The following is a 20,518-nucleotide window of genomic DNA, read 5'->3' as shown; positions in this document are numbered from 1 at the left end:
ATTCTATAAAAGCCACATAGTTTTATCATTTATATCCTTTATTTCAGTACTTAAAGTTTCTGAGTACCCTGGGATGTTTTCCAGCAGAATACATTAATGCATTATGTTACTCACAGGACAATGGATTGCTTTTGACTTGCTTTTGATGTATGAAGTATCTTCTTGGATGGGAGAAAGATTGTTCATCATGAAATATAATTAATTTAGCAAAATGAACATTTCCTCCTTAGTGTCTTCATCTCCTTATATTTTGCTCTACTAATGCTTAGTTTTACATGTTGCTGTTCCTATACAGTTGCCACAACTTAAGAGACAGTTATATAAATAATGTCTATAATTAAGTTATTCTATTTTCTTTGGTTTCACCAAAATTTTATCTAGTATTTTAATTAAAACCTGTAGTTTGGTTTTGTTGTCTTTTCAGTATTTTCTTCAACATTTAATTCATGTTTTAATTAATTAAATCAACTCCCTAATTAATCAAGGTCTTATTCTAAAATCAAATTAATTTTCTTCCACTCCAGGCTGCAACATCCAGTTCTCCAATTCAAAACCAGTGTATGGCCAAGTCTTCCACAATGTCTACACTACAAAGAGGAAACATTAACAATGCACTTGTATTTACTGCAAGTATATAACTGTAAGTTTGATGGCTTTTCTGATAAGAAATTTTACAGAAAATGGGACCACAGAAAAGTTGCTGGCCTAGATTTATTAAATCATTTTGTGTAGTAAAACACAGGATACCACATTAGCTATTTTGGAGAAGGTGAGAATTGGAGTAAGAATTATGTGATGCAAGTGGCTTTTGAGATGGAGAGTATGCGTCAGACTCAGCCTATTAGAAGTATTCAGATATGATAAGCTCAAAGAGGTATTCTGTTTTATAACTTCATGTATTATTTTTTAGGGGAAAAGAATCTGTGAAGGAAATTTATTTGTGATTGCTGTGGTTTGACACTGGCCCAATGTCAGGCACCCATAAAGGCCATTTGCTCACATGCCCCTGCCACAGCTGGGCAGAAGAGAGGAAACAAAAAACGACAAAGTGCTCATGAGCTAAGCACCAGGACAAAACACTTCAAGGGCAATAAAGGCTCAGCTTAAAGTTTCAAAGTGAATTCATTACTAACAGAATCAGAGAATGATAATGGGAAGTAAAATAAGCCCTCAAAACACCTTTTTTTTCCCTCCCTCCTCCCCCCCGATAGTACAGGGAGAGACGGCATGGAGTTTTGGTCAATTTGTCACCCGAGGTTTTCTTCCACTGCTCTGGGAGAGGAGTCCTTCCACTGTGAGACCATGGGGTCACTTCCCAAGGAAGAGAGTTCCCTCTGAACTTCTCTAGCATGGCTCCAATCGCCCAAGCAGCAGTCTGCCCAAAACTGCTGCAACATGAGTCCTTGCCACAGGCAGACAGTCCTCCCAAAACTGCAGCGGCATGTGGCCACAGAGTCCAGTCCTCCAAAGGCAGGCTGCTCCAGAGAGAAGAGACCCTCTCTCTTCACCAGATCTCCCCCAGGATCACAGCCTCCTCCAGGCATCCACCCACTCCAGCATGAGCACCTCCCTCACGGGCTGTGGGTGGATCTCTGCATCCCCCTGGACCCCCATGGTCTGTCAGGGCACAGCTGCTTCACCCTGATCTCACCACAGCCGTCAGAGGAATCTCAGCTCTAGTTCCTGGAACACCTCCTTCCCCTCCTTCTCAGACCTCACTGACCTTGATGTCTCCATGTTGTTTTCCCTCACATTTTCTCACCTCCTCCTCCTCTCTGGCATGCCCCTCTTTGCTTTGATTTTCTTCTTAAATGCATTATCACAGAGGTGTTACCAACCTCTCTAATTGTCCCAGACTTGGCCAGCAGCATGTCCATCTTTAGAGGCATCAGGGAGTGGCTCTGCTGGATATGGTGGAAGCTGCCAGCAGCTTCTCACAGAAGCCACTTCTGTGGTCCTCCCCGCTACCAAAAGCTAGGCTGTGCAAAACCAACACATTTATGTTGTGTTGTGCCTGTATAAGTTGGACTGTTCTGTTCCCCCTATCATGCAATGGTTCTGCCCTGGTTCTCCCTTCCCTCCTTTATGCTGCCAGTTATCCCAACTCTCCCCCAGCTGCCTTGGAGATTATTGCACCCTTTCTCAAATCCCTCCCCAGTGCCCTGTCCGTCACTCGATGCTACCACCCTTCTCTCTAGAAACTTCCAGCTAGAGTCGAGTGATTGGTTCGGGGACTGGGGCCCCACCCTCAAGGTATCCCCGTTGGTGTTCTCCCTAAGTCAATCTTTTGTATCCCACTCCCCTCTGAAACCCTATTCGTCCAAGGACTGACTCCTCCCTTGTTTTCCTCCCTCCTTATCAGCTGTTGCAACTCCCCCCCCTTCTTCTTTGGCTGTTGGTTCCCGTGGGACTCAATAAACCTAGATTCACCACAGCTGGAGAGCGCTCTCTTATTTCTGCTGACTGTAGCCATAAGCCAAGCCACAAGGTAGCCTGCTGTGCTACCACAAGGTAGTGCTGCTGTCACAGCACAGAGCGTTTGCCTTAGGTGGTGTCCCGAACCACGGAGATCGGGATAGTGCCCCCGTACTGCTAGTGGTGCTGGATAGCTAGCCGGGACGTCCGAGAAGGATGATCAATCTTTCTCCAGCTGGACCGCTTCACATTTACATTAAGTTGAAGAAAATCTAATGCATCAATGAAAATCAGACAACTGACTGGAAAGTGTGAGTTCACCTTGAAGAACAGGCAAATGAACATGAAGTGAAAATAAATGCTGCAAAATGTGAGGAAGAGGAATTAGAGCTTAATAGCTACAAAAATACATTGTAATATAAATAGAAAAATCTGCTATATGAGGCCTCTTTGTGGCGAGTGGCTGTCTGTACAACAATGTTCAAAACTACCACAGGCACATTTACATATTATCACTTCAAGCCTGAAAATAAGTTTTCTCAGCAATCATGTGTTTTATGAGAAAAAGATACAAGAAATTATAAAGGAGACTCTAAATGTACGTCAGGTATTTTAGGGGCTTGCTAAGTTCAATAGGCCAGTGGAGGCAAGGCTGGTGTAGCTCCATGTCCCCAGTTTGTTTTTTTCCTGGGTGATTTTCTTTTTTTTTTTTTTTTTTTTTAATATCCTGCTACTTTCTTCAGTTTTCTAGAGAGTGTATCTTAGCCTTAATTATACTACTGATCAATATCACCACTTTTGTATTTGGTAAGTGGGGATACTCTTCTAGTATCTCAACTTATAAACTAGTTTTAAGCATTCCCTTAGGGTTTTTAGGTCATTCTGGTAATGAAAACTTCTCTTTTTGTGTTGTACTTTACTTTTCATCATATTTAAAATCCCAAATGTCTTTATAAAATTCTAGGATTTAAAAAAACCCCATACTTCATTATATTTCTTCTTAATGAGGATTAGCTTACTCGTCTTCATAAATAAAGTACTCTGCATTGCCGGTAAAGCAGTATTTCCACATGAAAGATAGTTTTATTCATTGCACTGAATGTACCTTTCCCTAAAGAATAAAAGGGAAGAAAGATTCCTATGGTTCTTTCTTCTCCCTTTTCATTCTTGCCTGTGTTTACTTTAATCATTTAGAAGCTAAGAAACTCAAGATTAATTCCCTTAGAAACTGAGATTAAATGATGGACAAAGCATGCAGGAAAGTTCTGAATAAATTGCATTCAAGTGAGCAGACCAGAATGGTTGCCTGCAGATTGCTCCTTAATAAAATTTCAGCATAATCAAAAAGCAAGGTCACGTGCAGACAATTACTGCCAGCGGTGGTGGGACTTGCTCTCAGCAAGTTGGCTTCAAATAGATGTAAATTTTTTTTGTACTTTATGAAAAAATGTAGGCAAAGTGTATCAAAGGGTAATGAACGTTTCTAAAACTGGTGACATCGGGTTCAACCCACATCCAATCGCACACACGCACACTCAGCTTAAGTATACACATGTGAACACCTAGGCATGCTATGCAAGTGCATGAGGATTGACACATATGCACAAGGCTTCCACTAAAAAGGAAAAACAAGACCAACTATTGACCAAAGAAGTAATGAAAACAGAGAATACAGTGTGCACAAATTATAGTGGGAGGGGAGATGCCAGTTTACATTTATATATATTGAAACAAACTTTTATTTTCCCAAATACTAATTTGGTCCTTTTGTTGAAACGGGGATGTTTTAAAAGCAAAAGTGTCTAAAGTAGAGAAGCAAAACAGCTCAGTTAATGTGCTGCTGATTTTCACACAAGGCTTAATGGAACATATATATCACATAAAAGAAGATGAAAAAAAGAAAAGTTAGTGACAGTTTTCATTTGTATTTCTTTAATTTAAGGAGATCTTTGTAGTTTTTTGCATGAGTTAGCAGTTTAGAGAATAATCAGTTTTCACTACTTGCTTTTCATAGAGCTGTTGAAAGACTTTATTTCTAAAGTTGAGCTCAGACAATGTCCTTCTGTGTGCTCTGGGTGACTTACTTATTTTGAAAATGTGGATCATTATATGTTATGACACAGCTTAATATTTCCCAATAACGAGGCTCTACTCTGCAACTATTACTACTGTCTCAATCACACAATGGAAGAATAAAATTTTTAAGGACTTTGTAGTAGAAAAGTTCAGCCCTATAGCTGCTTGGAATGGATAATTTATACCAACCCCTACAGTACAAGGAACTGCATTGTTACCCATTAATGTGGCATCAAACATACAAAAAGAAGTGTACAATTGTAAAAACGATGGTAAATTTAAGCCACAGAGTTACCTTGCTTATAGAAAGAAAATGCTGGAGCCATGAGAATGTCAGTGAAAATCTTCACAGCCTAAGATATATTTTTATAATGGGAAAATAAAATAGAAAATTAAATCCTGAAGTGCAGTTTTTCCAGGGAAAGTTGCATTAATTTTTTTACAAATGTCTTTATTTATCATGAATAATGACTAAACCATCGTGTGCAGAAAGAACATGAATACTGACATATATTTTTATTGTGACTACGGTGCCATAAAACTGATTTACTCAACAGAGAGAGGTAAAAAAACAAAAGAGAAAACCATAACAAAAATACTCTATTTCTGAGGGGAAAAAAAGGAAAGCAAGAGGCAGTTTTCCCCAGTAAGAAAGACAGCAATTTGGGATTTCTATGCAAAGAATTGAGGAAGCTTTTTGTTCATTTCTTTGTAGATTTGTGTAAGGGTTTTTGCAATCCAAAGGACTTATTTCATTTTCTTAATATAAAATAATACTATTCATTTGAATTACTACTGAAATTTTCACTAATGATTTTTTATAAGTTGTTGATGTTATATGAAACATATGGTTGTCTAGTAATGGAAAGGTCATATAGATAAGTAACAGAAATGTGCAACAACACTTTAAAATATTTTATAAACAGCAGCAACTGTTTCATTTTAATTTCTATAAATTTTGCCATCTTTAGTAAAAGATTAATACTAAAGGTGTTCACTTAAGTATGCAGGAAAATAAAAAGAGGAGTTGAGCCTATCTACTCATGAGTGGTGCCTTATTCAAATTAACTTATCTTGAAGGGAACTGAAACCAAGTACACATCTTAGTTTACCATCCTAACCTGATTTGAAGAGGGAGTGGAGAATGGCTTTAATGTTGTTTATATCATGAATGTTTCTGCTGTACAGCCATTTCCTTCACTTCTCCTGCTGCTGTGAAGCGTCTGCACCTTAAAGACAAGGTCAGACAGACTCTGGAGAGGAAAGAGGGTAGCAGGGAAGGTGCTTTAGCTGTCCCCAGTAGTGTTAGTGTGATAACACCAACTAGAATGACTGGGGCTAATGAAGGAGAAAGAATTATTGTCAGTCTTGCTTTGGACAAACACTGGCAAGAGCTGGTCAAGAACTAGCATATCCAAGCTAAAGAATGCCAGCAAACACATCTATTAAAAGACTAAAGAGATAGTGTGGGTCTTCAGGATTGCTTTGAAAGGAACAATCACTTTCAGATGGAAAGTGCTAAGAGTGGACAGTTCAGATGGAAGCCCAGTGCTGAGGCTCTGCTGGCATTACAGAAAACACTTAGATGCACATGAGCCCATATCTTGGCCTGTCAGCCTGTCCCAATCCTCATGGCTCTGCTGGCCATGCTGGGACTGTGTCGCCAGGGATCTGCCATCCTGTGCTGCAATTGATAGCAAGGCTAACTTTTTCGGTTGAAGCAAAAGTTTCTAACCTTTCCCCATCTATCTGAATTCATCTTAACTTTCATTCACCACGCAACCAACATGCTAACATGCACGGCATATAAGTGTACATTGGCTTAAAAATAAGCCACCATGTAATATTTTTTATTGCATTTTTAAGAATACAGTTGCAAAATGACCCAAGCCTTCCATTTTGCTCATACTTTATTACATAGAGAGCACCTTATTGTATAAGAAAATAATAAACTGTTGCAGACATCTTTTCACTAAAAATCCTTTCTTTAGGATTTTTCCTTCTGAGAAGCTAAGAGGCCCCAGAGACAGAATGTAAACAATGGTTATCTACTGCTGTGGAATGCATCAGGTGGATCTTTGATTGGCCCATCTTGGATGTTTATAATTAATGACCAATCAAGGACCGAGCTATCTCAGACAGAATCTGAGCGAGCTGCCTTTCTTATCATTCTTTTCTATTCTATTCTTAGCTTAGTTAGCTTTGGAGAAAACCTGTCCTTCTTTTTCTTTTTAATATAGTTATAATGTAATATATATATATCATAAAATAATAAATCAAGCCTTCTGAACATGGAGTCAACATTCTCGTCTCTTCCCTCATCCAAGAACCCCTGTGAACACGGTCACAATAAATTTCCATAATTTCCTGTTTTGTGTGTATGCCTGTTTACCTGTACTTATGCCTAGCTTCAGAACTCATGGTAGGAGCAAAGAAGTTTCATGTAGCTAGAATTCTTGTCTGATGTGAATGCTTGTCAGATAGGTGGGAAGTTAAATCAAAACAGATTCAGCAAGCTGTACTCTTTGTGTCAACATCTGAATACATAGGAGATATATATGAGCTATGGAAAAACAGCACTATGATGTAAATACAGTGCAATAATGTTTTTCTGTTTTGTGCTTTTTAATGAAACCTGGAGAAGCTGAATAACAGAATGAATTCAATCCTGAAAGCATTCTAAAAAGCAAGTCTTCTATCCTTTTTTTTTCCACACCCGCATTCACTCACAGTTCTTTTACAGAGTGAAGAACCAAAGAGTCTGTATTCACATAATATGATAAAAGCGTGCTGCTCTGTTATAACTGGAACTTAGAGAGTGATAATGGAGATAGCTGCTGCATCATTAATATAGTCACAGGAGAGAATAAGACAATACTTTTGTAATTAAATTTATTTCAGGAGCAGCATGTTCTCTTAGATGTTGTTGATATGCTTTAAATCCTTTTCTGTATTTAAATGTCAAAAAAAAAAAAAAAAGAAGCAGCAAGTGTTGCATGGGAGTGTTAAGGAGGAAAAGGGAAAGTTTACATTCAAAATATATGTTTAGCCTGAAGTGTTAGAAAAGCTTCTACTCTGTGTACCCTCAAAGTTACACTATTGATTAAATTAGAATCAGTACATCCTCCTCAATAACCACTCAGTTATCACTGTAATATCATTCAAAAAACTAATAAAGAGACATAATATCTTCAATTGTTAACTATAAGTAATTTTTAAATTTTTAGAAAAACGTGAAAATCATATTTTTTTTAAGGTGAGAAAAACTAGTGTTCAAGGGGAAAAGTATCTTTATGCTATTCCTCCCATATGCGTTCTAAGTTTTTCTATACTTAAAATCAGACTGATTATGTTCCTTACTAAGGTCAGTTCAAAGACTGCTGTTCTGATATTCTTTCTGTGACTTAGTTTATTGATCACAGCATGGCAGTCTAATTTGAGAACTTATAAATATAATGATTATTTTAAGTTCTACTTCCTGATTTTGGTCTAATCAGCACATTATCTGATTAAATAAGAAAGTAGCTGCAGATTAAAACTTCTAAATGAAGGTGTATTCCTATGAAAGAGGCATTTATGCAACTATTATGCTCAGTGGAGAATTGGGTAACGCCCTCAAGGGAGCCTATGGGCACCTTTATACAAAGCACTTAAGTTACCTTCTCAGTTGCCAAAATTTCACATACCTGGAGTTATTTTTCTTGCTTCAAGGTCTGGCTTCCTGTATCTGGGCCAAAACCGTGCAGGTCTCCATTTGGTATTGTTCCTGGATATCCTTGGGAATGCATGGAAATGGATGCCCACCTCTGGGTAACTGAAAGGCTCATTTGTTTTGAGTAACACCTTTGTCAACACTGAACATTTTGATGTGGGGTGAAATTTTAGGAAATTATATAATTGTGTTGTACTGGCATGGCAGAGACATGCATGAGGCTCTTGGGCACTACATGGGACAGAAGGGAGATGCTATTCCAAGGTAGCAACTGGAGATAGGCTAGGATAAGCTGGGACATTCAGACACTTCTAATCAGCACCATTTAGGCAACAGAATTAAATTCTGGTTCACTGTTAGATATAATGACAGCTTCCACATCTAAAGAACTCTTCAGTTTGCTATACAGATGCATATAGTTTTATTTAAGAAGACTTAAAAATAGCTGCTGGAAGTTACTACAAAGGACTTATGGAGGACCAATGCCTTTCTGGAGCAACAATTGGATGCCAGGCAGGTTACTATAAGCTTTAGTAGCTGTAATATTCAGTACTTATGTTTGGATAACTAAATTTGGCCCCTGCCTCACACACTGATATTAAAATGTGTATATCCTGAACTTCAAATTAGTAGGAATCATCTGAGAGTTCCTAAGGCATAATAAACATCTTCAAAGGACAAGACAGGGGACACATAGAGAGCCAGACCTTTCAAGAAGACTCATGTTACATTCATGCAGAATAGCCCAAGACATCTCAAAGAACACTGGGTGTTTAAGTGCAGGAAGAGGAATCAAGTCATAGATGTTTATATCTGAAATATTATCATTCACTTGTTCTAAGCACATAGAGCCATCTAAAGGAAATCTAAAATACATTAGTTGAATTATGCTTTTGTGAGCCTCATTCTCTCTTTTTACTTACAGGAAAACAAACTGCTTTGTCTTACATCTGCATATGTAAACATGGGTGAGATTAATCTTGTTCTCAGTGTGAATGAGACATCATTTGCAGAAATGATGCCAGGTTATGATTTGTTTCCACTCCTGTGGTTACTAGTTGCACTAGAAACTCCATGTAAGTAAATGTTGAGATAAATTACCAGTACATAAAACACTTCAGTAAAGGAATAAGGTTAACTATGGTCTTGCTGTGTTCTTTCAAAAAATGTGGTTTTATTTTTCATCTGAGTTGTACCAAGACAATTCAGGACATTGAGGAAAAGACAGACCTTGAAGAGTTTAAGGAAAGAATGAAATGCATGCTCTTCTCAAAAAGGTAACAGGAACAGACATATTTGTGGGAAAAAAAGAGCAATAACCACGGAAAAACAATCATGCTGACTGCTAATTTTGAGAAAGGACAGGGAAGATATAAGATAATAAATGCATAGGAATACAGGGAATCAGTGCCCACTGATAAGGAGCAAGGACTGGATACTGTCATGTCTGAGGCAAAATTTTGTAGAGCTGTATTTGACAAGATCAACTTAGTAGCTAAATCCATGTAAGAGGAAATATTGAAGATTTAGTAACAGGAATATATGTTAATATATGGCATATATGTTAATATATGTATGGATGGCTTATATTTTTTCTTTAGCTTTTCCTTTATTATAAAGCCTTCAGGCAAATTATTTGTGAAATGGACTTTCCAGTCTTGAATGATCTTCTGCAGAAATATACAATTTCAGTTTTCATTTTACATTTTTTTTTGAAATAAATTTAGTTCTGCTGGTGAATTTGCCTGAGCTGAACATCCTTAATATTATTTCTGTAAAAGTTCTTATACAATATATTGACTAAGTTAAATGATTAGTTGTCTCCAATTACTTCAACTGCGCTTATGCTTTCTTTCTTTAGAAAAATCTATTAGAAATTATTACAAAGTGGCACTTGAATTTCTTTTCAGATGCAGTTTTTAATTTTAATAAATTATGTTTCTTTTAAATATTCTTGAAAGGATTTCTTGTTCTTTGTTTCATTTTTAATGAATTTTTGCAACTCATTATGATATATTGTAAAAAAGTTTTTGAGATATTTGAGAGAGTTATAAAGTAAAGAAATGTTTAAAGTGAGACATTTCAACAGAAGTGGAGGTTTGACTAGGCCTTAGAGAATTTTAATGGGAAAATCATCAGAAATAGAATATACTGATGTTTTAAACTATCAGTGATCCTGGACTGAGAGAAAGAAAAACTTAAACTTTTCACAATTGCTGGTCCTTTATTCTTGTTTTACTCTTATGAATTCACATACGAAATAAAGCAACTTATGTATGAATGAATAGATATGCTTCCTGTATATAAGCTAATCCACTTAGAAAACTAAAGCATATAGGAAGAAAACAGTCCAAAAATAAGTGTATGTCATTCAAGGACATCTTTCTTTCATCTTTCCATTCTAGAATGATGCACTGTTATCAAAATCATTCTATGGGAATTTTATGCAGTATCTCAAAAAAGGTATTTTTAAGCTTTCTACTTCAGTTTCTGTCCAATCACGTCAAGTCATTGAATGAATGAGGCACTGAGTTCATGGTGGGCACGCTGCTACTGCAGTGCCGTGCTATGGAGCACAAGAGCTTGGAGAAGTTTGGAGCACCATTCTGTTAGCTTGGATGTAGTATCAGATTTATATAATGCCCTGACTTCCACCTTGGTGACAATTGGGTTAGCACAGGTCAAGACAACATCTGTCTGAAGACATATCCTAACACACAGCTTAGTAATACTGCCCAAACATCAGTCAAAACCCATTTCTATCGAAGCAGGGATGTCTAAAAAGGAAATTTTTTCTTCAGGTATAAAATTTACTTCAAATATCATACCAGAAGCAAAATGCAGGGAAAACCTCTTACTTATTTTACTATCAGGATTCTTGGAAATCCTAGCCATACTGTGCTGCAAGCTATAAACATGCACATACTTTCATAGTCCCTGTGTACATCTCTTCATCCAGACCATGGAATAGGAACAGGGAACTCTCCATATTTTCCTCAGAAACAGGTTGCACACCAGTTCCTATCCCAGTAGAGGCTACAGCAGAATCAACCTAACAGTACCAAACTCATCTGTTTCCTGTGATTCTTTGTATTCTTGGTATTGTTGGTTTGTTTCAAATTATTTACTGAGTAGCCCAAAGGGGATTAACAATGGAGCACTAGATATATGTTTTCCTATGTTTCTAGTGACTGAAGAGCTCTATCTTTTTGGTGGCGCAGTAAATTGCATAAGGCTGTTTTAATAATAGGAGCCTGAAACGTAAGATACACAAAATTCTTCCTTCCATTCTCAGTAAATATATATTCAGAAAAAAAACCAAACAAACAAGGAGACCAAAACAGCAAACCCCTCCTCACCACATACTTAAATTGTGTTTCTTTGTATCAGATTATATCTATAAAGAAATAACTTAATAAATAAATGTTCTCATTTTTTTTGTCACATTTGTCACTCACAGTAAGTGACTGATTAAACCCATTAAGGATCAACAGCATTGAAGTGATTGTATAGTTTCAGTCACTTGGTGAGAGGGGAGAAAAAAGCCTCATAAAGACTGTTTCTTTTCAAGGATTTGCTTTCTTCTATTGATTCTGATAAGGTATTTTTGCTCAATGTTTCAGCTTCTTTTAGGAGGTCTCAGGAATTAAGTACTTAAAAGATATTTCAATTTATTTCATACTACTATTATCTGGTGAATAAAGATCTTTCTTTACTGCAGTGCAAGAGAAATGAAAGCTCTTTAAGCCATTTTGAGTTTGTTTTCAAGCCATATAGTAACAGGACATTTTGCAGTCTACCAGGAGACAAACAATCTGCTCATATTCCCGATAAATGAACAGAGTGATCTTTAGGAACTCCTGGGTTACCATGGATACCATGTATTCTAAGTCACATTGTTTCTGAATTAAAAATCAGTTTTCAAAACTGTTAAACATAACAGAAGCAGGCATTTTTTCCTTTGGTTTGTTATATTTTTCTCTTTTGTTTCTGCCATAAAAGGCATAGTAATACTAAAGGTAGGGAAAAAAAATTGCTACTCACCGGCAGTCATTTACAACTTGGATCTTCATCAGTTGAGCTGTCTTCTTTAGTTGCTGAGTGATAATGATTTCATTTTATGCAATTTTACTTTGGACTACTAAAGGTTGCTATGGAAACCTCAACTCTTTTCCCCTCTTCACATTCTTTGAACAGGTAGTAAGTCTCGCTATGTGGGGGAAGTGGCACTGAAACATTTCTTGAAAATCAGCTCCAAATTGCTTTTGCCATTCATAAGGCAATGTGAAACTAAGATTTTTCAGACAGTCTGGTAGAAGAACAAAATATTTTAAAAAACCAGAAAAAGTTTGAATCTCTAATATCTGCCAAACTTCTGTTTTTTGACTCACTGAAATGTCATTTTTTGCTTGATTATAATGGTGAATATAAATGATTCCAGCATTAATCAACATAATAAAGTGGTGCAGGATTTATTCTCACACGGTTGCTCTTATTTTCAGGGGTTTTTTTTAATTTTTCAACCTCTGAAAAAGCCTTTTTATTTTCTTTTGATTCCTCGTGTTAAATTAATTGTTAAAACACAAACAGTGGATACAGTTAGATAGTTTCAGCACCTTCAATTTACTTCTAACACTGTAATTGGTTTTTGGTCCAAAATTCACAATGTCTAATCAGAACATCTAAGTGGGTTTCTAATTTGTCTCAACCTTAAATTCAGTTCATAATTTAGAATATTGAAGCATTTACTTTCAGGCCAGTCTGTAATTTGGCCATCAAATAATTTAGTTCTTTATATATTACAATCTAGTTCTGTGCCCCATCTCTAAGCAAGCAAGCCAGCTAATGATCTTGGACTTGTATTTTTTTATATTTCTTTTTAGTTATGCAGAAAATAAAAATCTATAATTTTGCTTCTTGTCTTGATTCTTCTCAGTCTTACTCCTTACTTGGGTTTATAGGCTTTGTTTGGAAAACTTCCAATATCAAAATTAAACAACACAGAAACAAAGCCAGTAACAAATCTTTGATGGTCATTTCTATACGAATTTTGACTGCCAGAATTTAATTTAGTATTTTTAAAATATTTTAATTAGGCATTAATAAATACTTTACTTGACTTTTTAATTTCCATTCAAAATGGAATTGAAGGGCAGAAGAGACCAGAGCCTCCTTTGCCAAGACCAGATGTCGCATTGTTCGTCTCCCAAATTTGCTTGAACAATATCCAAATATAAATAATTTTGTTCTGCTACATCAAAAACTTCTTCTTCACCAACATCAACAACCACTGTGTTCAAATATATGTCTTATGTTTTCTGTTCATTCTGTCTAGTAAGCCAAATGAATAATTTTTTTTTTTTTAATATTGGAGTGACAGATTTTTGCATGGGCATTCAGATTTGGGGAAGTTTTATGAGACATGAAAATTCCAGACACATTTATCTCCACTTTTTTTTTACAATTTTATTAAAAGTGCAATTTAAAAATCAATATAAATCATTATTTTCTATATTTAAGTAATTTCCATTTTTACCTTTTTGACCTGGCAGAAAACCAAATCCTGATATGTATGCAGGCAAATATGGTCTTTCTCTAAAGCTCATTCAATTTCTTCTTTCGTTAACTCTTTTTTTTTGATGGTTTGCTTTTTAGAAGATATTTAAATATCATAATTTAAAACTTTGTAACCAAAACCAGAAGAATGCTACTCTTTGTTTTGTATTTTTTTTCTATACCCCAAATAAATTCTGGTATGGCATCTACTCTTAGAAGCTTAAAAAAGTTCATACATGGTAGTTCAGGTTCTCTAAAATGATTAATGTTTTGATAAGCACACCACAACACATCCACACAATTCACATGACACATTAACAGCCTTGTAAGGGCACTGCTGCATCAAGTTCCCTGACCTTTGATTATTAGCTATAAAATGTTATGACACTTTATTTAAAGGAAGTTCTAAGGTTTTAGTTGTGTTTTTAGAACAGATTTAGTCAAGAGGACATTCACTCATGAATTTAAGAAGCACCATTATATGAAGAATAACATAAGTATTTCATAGTTTTTAAAACAATGATACTAACAATGTAGGCAATAAAAATTGCTGGACTTTGCAGTGGCAACATTGTGGTTACAATTGTACTTGATGATCTTACAGGACCTTTCCAACTGAAATTATTTATAATTCTATATAAAAAAGAAATTTATTTACTGAATTTTGTATATTATCAAGTGTCCCATCAGCCCCCCCTACTCCACCAACTCTTGTATGTTTACATAGTTATATACAAATAAATTTAATTTAAAACGTAAGTCTAAGAAATCTAGGGAGATAAAAGACTTTGAGATGCTTGAATTTTGGTCTAAAAAAACTAGTTACTTACATTTAACCCTTGTCAACTTTAAAATAATTTCTGTATATTGGAATTCTGTCTGAAAATATATCATATAGCCTAAATTAATTCACTTAGAATTGAAGCTGAGGAAAAAGGCAACTGTGAGATGGGGAGAAAATAATCTTAAGATCAGATCTTCATTAAAATCAGGATTTAGTGTCAGATTCCTCAACAGTCATAAGGCTTTTGCAACCAATAATTTTCTGCCTGTTTTTTTGTTTTAATAATAGTGAAATAATTTAGTTGATACTATCTGTGTTCAATAATTCTAGTCAATACCAGTAGGTACAGCAACAGGTAATCAATATTATCTGCAATATTTTCTTCCTGTAGGCCTGAATATTGGTAGTAACTTTGAATACCAGAAGATAGGAGTCTACGATGCAGCTGTTGTCTCCATTTTCCATATCAGTTTTCTAGTTAAATCACTCACCTGTGCTGGCCCGTGTTAAGCATGAATACTTTGTCACCAGCAAGTGTTGGGCATTGGTAGGAAAAATTCCTCAGTTTCTTCTGCTATTGGCACGAAGAATGAAATCTTCTAGAGAAGGAAAAAAAGGACAAAGAATGCTATGGATCGAGTGTATATTTAGCATCTAATATAGTATCTCACAATTGGGCATGACAGACCTGGAGGACCTAGGCTGCCTTTGCATTTTAAATTAGAATGAAACTACCGGAAGTAAGGGTATATGATCAAGATCACATCACTTACTGCCAAAGTGTGGATCAGCACCCAATGACAAAGAGTACTTCTTTTCCTAGTCATGGTAGTTGTGAACATCTTTGCTTACAGTCATTCTTAATTTAGAGTAGCTGGGCTGAACATGGGAAGATTCCAAAAAGCGTCCTCTTTTGGTCCTAGAGAATAATAGCATTAAAAATAAAATATAAACAAACAAAAAAACCCCTGCAACAAAACCAGCCAAAACAAACTAAAAAAGGCCAAAAAGGAAATTCAGGTGTTCCACTACATGAAGCACTTTTAGTTTCTCCCCATAGTAGATTTCTGCATTCGAATTTTACTATCTGGTTGTCTGATTCCTGACCATAATGAAAGAAAAAGTGTAGGTCTACCTGAAAAAGCCTGCATGATTTTCAGTTACCATTTGATAAAAACATCCCATTATGTAGGTCAGATACAGTTATTTTTATTACTTTTGACAAGTCTTTCATTTTTCATCATTATTACACCTTTTTTCTATAAGGATATTGATCCAAGAAACCAATTCCATACTCTTTCACTTGTTATTTTGCTACACATTCTGTTTGAGGTCACCAACATTAGATAAAACAATGTCTGTGCTCATTCAATGCCACTATAAAAAAAAAATACTTTTAAAGTAATTGTCTATACCAGCTAGTTAATCTTTAGTTGAGTGTAAAGACTGTCATTGTGGGTGTAAATTCTTAATGTCTACCTTAAAAAGTCTGTAAAAGCTTTACAGATGTCATTACGGTGATGGCTGGTATAGAAATTCATGGGATAGATGACATTATGGATGGCAATTCATGGAGTATATTGGTCTTTAATGAGAATTTGATTAAGGAACACACTGAACTCTTGCTGCAAGTTCTTTCTGAACTGTTTACCTCCTGTGGCAATCTTTCAGTAAAGAGGGCAAGCTGATGGAAGATCTCTTGCAGTTCAGTGGTAATCAATACAGGGAGAAAACACCTCAAGAGAAATTTGAAATAACTTACAGAGGGCTGAAGTAATTAGATGATCTGAAGTCATAGAAACAGATGGAAGAGGGGGAAAGCATAATGGAATGAAAACCCTTTAAATTCTCATTACAAAGAAATGAAAGATCAGTATGGTTATAGACAAATATTAGTCAGTTGCTTTTGTTCAGTCTGACTCGACACATTATGAATGACATTTATTCAACCCTCTGCTGTCTTTTCAACCACAAAATTCATATAGATTTTGGTGCATTTATTGATATTCTTTCTCTTTCAATATTGTAATTACAGTCATTAACTTACTCCTGGGAAATTTTGAAATGCTGCTCCGCAAATACGTGCAAGTGGAGATCTGCTTTGAAGTTGAAATACAGACTATCCAGGATGCTTTGTTGCTCATATATGTAGGCAGATCTTCCCCTTAAGAGCTTTGTATGAAACCATGCTATAACCTCACCCTGTCATGAAGAATTGACCTTAGAAGCAATGTTTTACGTGTATAAAGTGGGATTTTTACCTTTTCACATTCTTCCCATCTAAAATTTTGGAAAAATACGCATAATTTATCTCTAATATTTCTCATTTTCCCCCCAAATTATCTCAGACTGATAAACTGCTTAAAGTATAGATTTCACAATATCTTTGATAGGCAATTACTTTGTAATCTTAAAAGATTAATTTAGCCATTTTATATAAACTAGATGAAAAAATGAAAAGAATATTGTCATTATGAAGTGCATTTTTAGGTAGGAACCCCAAAATTTATAACAATCCTTTTCTAATAGTTAAAAAAAAAGCTGTTTTCCCAGGCAAAGAACAACAGAATCATGAAAATTGCATAAATTTTACTGATATTGGTTTTCTGATAATGCTAATATTCCTTTCTTCTCTTCTTCTACTTTTTCCTTTAGTATTATCTTCTTTTCTTTTCTCCTTCCTTTCCTTTCACCTGAGTCATGCTTAGCTTTTCAGGAATATTTCTTAGTAAACCATCAGAAGGCTTTAATCATTTTGAGGGTTTTTGAGGGTTTCTAAATGACATATAGATTACATATCAAGTTATCACCACAAAGATCTTTTATGTTTCCCTTATATTATTTAGACACATACAATTTAAAGCTATTTTTCATCAGCTAACTCTGTGATGCTGAAGTTGGAAAAAAAAAAAAAAGGATGTCTTCTAGCTTTAAAAAAATCCTAAAATAAGTATCTATATTTTGTCTTCTCCAAGATTCTCTGTTCAGGAATTCTCTGTCAGTGGATGTATAAAATAATAGGTGACGCTCCACAGTCTTTCTCCATAACCTCTACTACAGTATTTTGTGGCTCTTAGAAATTTGACTGTTTCTGTTGTAAGGATCTGAAGTCTTGCACTAACATGGTACAACTGTGTAATCGTGGCTCAGGCTTCCAATAAAATTGGTAAGTGGTGAGAACAAGCTGTAAAAATATCTGTTCAGGCATAAGAAACATAAAAGTTCAGATGGATGTGTATCTTAGGAGGAAATGTGCATCCAACACAGTATCACCAGGCAGTCAGAATTGGCCCACTGGGTTCAACATTGCTGTGGCTTCATTTGGAGTACTGAGTGCAGTTCTGGTCCACATTAATTTGAGAAGGATCTGAAGGTCTTTGCATGCATCCAGAGGAGGAAAGCTAGTGAAAGTGCTGGAAGACATTTCTTGTGAGGAGTGGCTGAGGAGTCTGGGTTTGTCTAGTTTGAAGAAATGGAGGCTGAGGGCTGACCTTACGGTTTCCTACAACTTCCTGGGCAGGGGAAGTGAAGGGAGAGATGCTAACCTCTTCTCCCTGAAATCCAGTGACAAGATGCACAAGAAAGGTTGGTTCAAAGCTGTGCCAGGACAAGTTCAGACTGGATATAGGGAAGCATCAGGAGAAGGTGGTCAAACATTGCAGGCTTCCTTGAGGAATTGGTCAATGCCCAAAGCCACTGTTCAAGAATCATTTGGATAATGCCATTAACAGCATTAACTTTTGGTCAGCCCTGAATAGTTCAGGTAGTTGGACTAGAGGATCACTGCAGGCCCCTTCAAATTAAGATAGTCTATTCTATTTCCTTCTATGCAGAAACTTGAGGAGTCAAAAGGAAAAAAGATCACTTTGAAAAGGTATGAAATCCTGATAGGAAAAACACAGAGTTGTCATTCCACTGTTAGCAAAATCACTGGGTGGTCAGTAATCAGCTGATGTATATAAATGCATAAATATATATTAATATATAAACCTGCTGTATATAATGCCATTTGAGATTAAACCTGGTCAAAAGTCTCCTAACTACAGATTTACTATGCCATTCTTCATGTTTTCAGTGTATAATTAAGATTATTGAATGAAAAATGCACATAATAATGAAGTTGATTTTAAATCAGGAAAATTGAATTGGCATTATGCCAACCTAGCACTTCATTGCATTATGCTTTTGAGTTCTATTTACTGTACTTTAAATAAGATTAGCTTGCTAGTGGTTGGATAGATACTGCATATAAAAATCATTTGTGGGAGGGCAAGCAGCAAGCACTACTTTGTGGTACATATAAAGTAGGGCAATTTATAAGAACTAAAGTCAGATAAAAACATTGGCAAAACTACAGTGATTTAAGCCTGGTTTCCTAGGCTTACTCTGCCATTTTCATTTCTTCCATCTCATATATTTTGAATTCCAGTTTCAAACATACCTACGCTGGATATGGATCACAAAGAGAATTAAGTTTCTATATGTTTTGTATATTATTGGTGACCATGTAGGCAAGACTGTTATATGTATAAGTATAGTAGAGGCTTATAAAATTCAGATTTTACTAAATCAAAATTATTAAAGTATACAGTAATTATACACATATATTTTTATATATATACATATACATACACACACATATGTATATTTTTGAAATTCAGCAGTGACGATTTCTAGAGGTTAAAAAGATTGCTGTGGAAATTGTAGGACTGTGAAAACAAAATAAGAATAAAAATCAATTGGGAAAAAGCTTTCTTTTCTTAATTAATTTAGAATTTTGGGAAATTTCAAATGCTACTAAACGACCTTTATCTTTAAAATTTGGGGGGCAGGGGGGAACGGACACAGGACTTTTTTGGTGTTTTGACCTTTAAGGGATTTAAAAATCTCCATGGAGCTCCCCATGGGCACTTGCCAAGCAATTTACAGATGCCATTTTTTGTGTGTTGTGGCTCAGATGAGCCCTTATCAATTAAAAGTTTTTCTTAAAATCTGAGTTAATCTGAGTTATATTTCTTATAGGTACATTCTTAGAATTTAGTGTGTGCATGTCACATAAGAGCTCTTGGTTACTTATTGGAGTTGCAAAGATGCAACTCTTTAGAAAAAGGAGTCTAAATTCCTGCTAGAGCACCTGCAGTCTAGTTTAAAAAGCCAAATGAAACAAACCATGTTTTAAGGACCCACCATTCTATGGCAACTTACCCAGCTAATATGATATCAAACAAGTTTTTCTAAATTTTCAGCTTCACTTTTGTGACTTCTCTTTTTAAAGCATTAGTAGGTTTTTTTCCACCACATGAAAAAGAATAGGTCTAAAGTCTGCCTTCAGTTTCAAGAAGACAATTTAGCAAAAAAAATTCATCTTTTTGAACAAATACTAAGAGCTATCAAAAGCTTTTGTACCTGAGAACAAAAATCACCCATGTAAGACACTTTCAGATATTTTTGGAGTTTTCAACTTTTACTTTAACTGCTTCAGTGTAAATGACTGAACCCACTACATCTTTAGGTCTCTTTTTTTTAAAATATATTTACCTTAATAGACTATCTAGACTCATGCTTTTGTAGGCATGAAAAGCAAATAATTAGGAAAAAGGGGAAATTGGAATGACAGAATTAGCTGGCAAAGTGCAGAAATTCTTAGAAGAAAATTATTTACAAGAAATTAATATATAAAGTAAAATTAATCCAATTAAAGAGACAGAGAAAAAGCTAAGGTGTTGGAAGAGTTAAAAAAAACAGCTCATAAATCTAAGCATCTCCTTTTAAAAAGCTTCACCTGAAAATCTATAAGAATCTAATGAAAAAAAAAATAGCAATAAATAAAACAACAACAAAAAGGTCACCTTAACCCACTGAAGAGTACTTCTATCATTGTTCTTAAGTGTGGTACTCTAGCTTGCAAAAATACACATTCCCATTCTTGCATTAAGTAAATAGTGGTAGAAAAGAAGTATCAAAACAAAATACTT

General features: G+C 35.5%; 1 long non-coding RNA gene across 1 annotated transcript in view; it reads right to left on the bottom strand.

Annotated features, from left to right (window-relative positions):
* LOC136571198 (uncharacterized) overlaps nucleotides 1–12,337 on the bottom strand; it is a 102,052-nt gene extending 89,715 nt beyond the window's left edge. The window contains exon 1 of the long non-coding RNA XR_010785689.1: nucleotides 12,248–12,337. This is a non-coding gene — a long non-coding RNA (uncharacterized lncRNA). The remainder of the gene's footprint in view (nucleotides 1–12,247) is intronic.
* Nucleotides 12,338–20,518: the final 8,181 nt, after the last annotated feature.

The sequence above is a fragment of the Molothrus aeneus genome, chromosome 2 (assembly GCF_037042795.1).
Source record: "Molothrus aeneus isolate 106 chromosome 2, BPBGC_Maene_1.0, whole genome shotgun sequence".
Lineage (NCBI taxonomy): Eukaryota > Metazoa > Chordata > Aves > Passeriformes > Icteridae > Molothrus > Molothrus aeneus.
The sequence above is the reverse complement of the archived record's forward strand: the minus strand, read 5'-3'. Positions and strand labels throughout refer to the sequence as shown.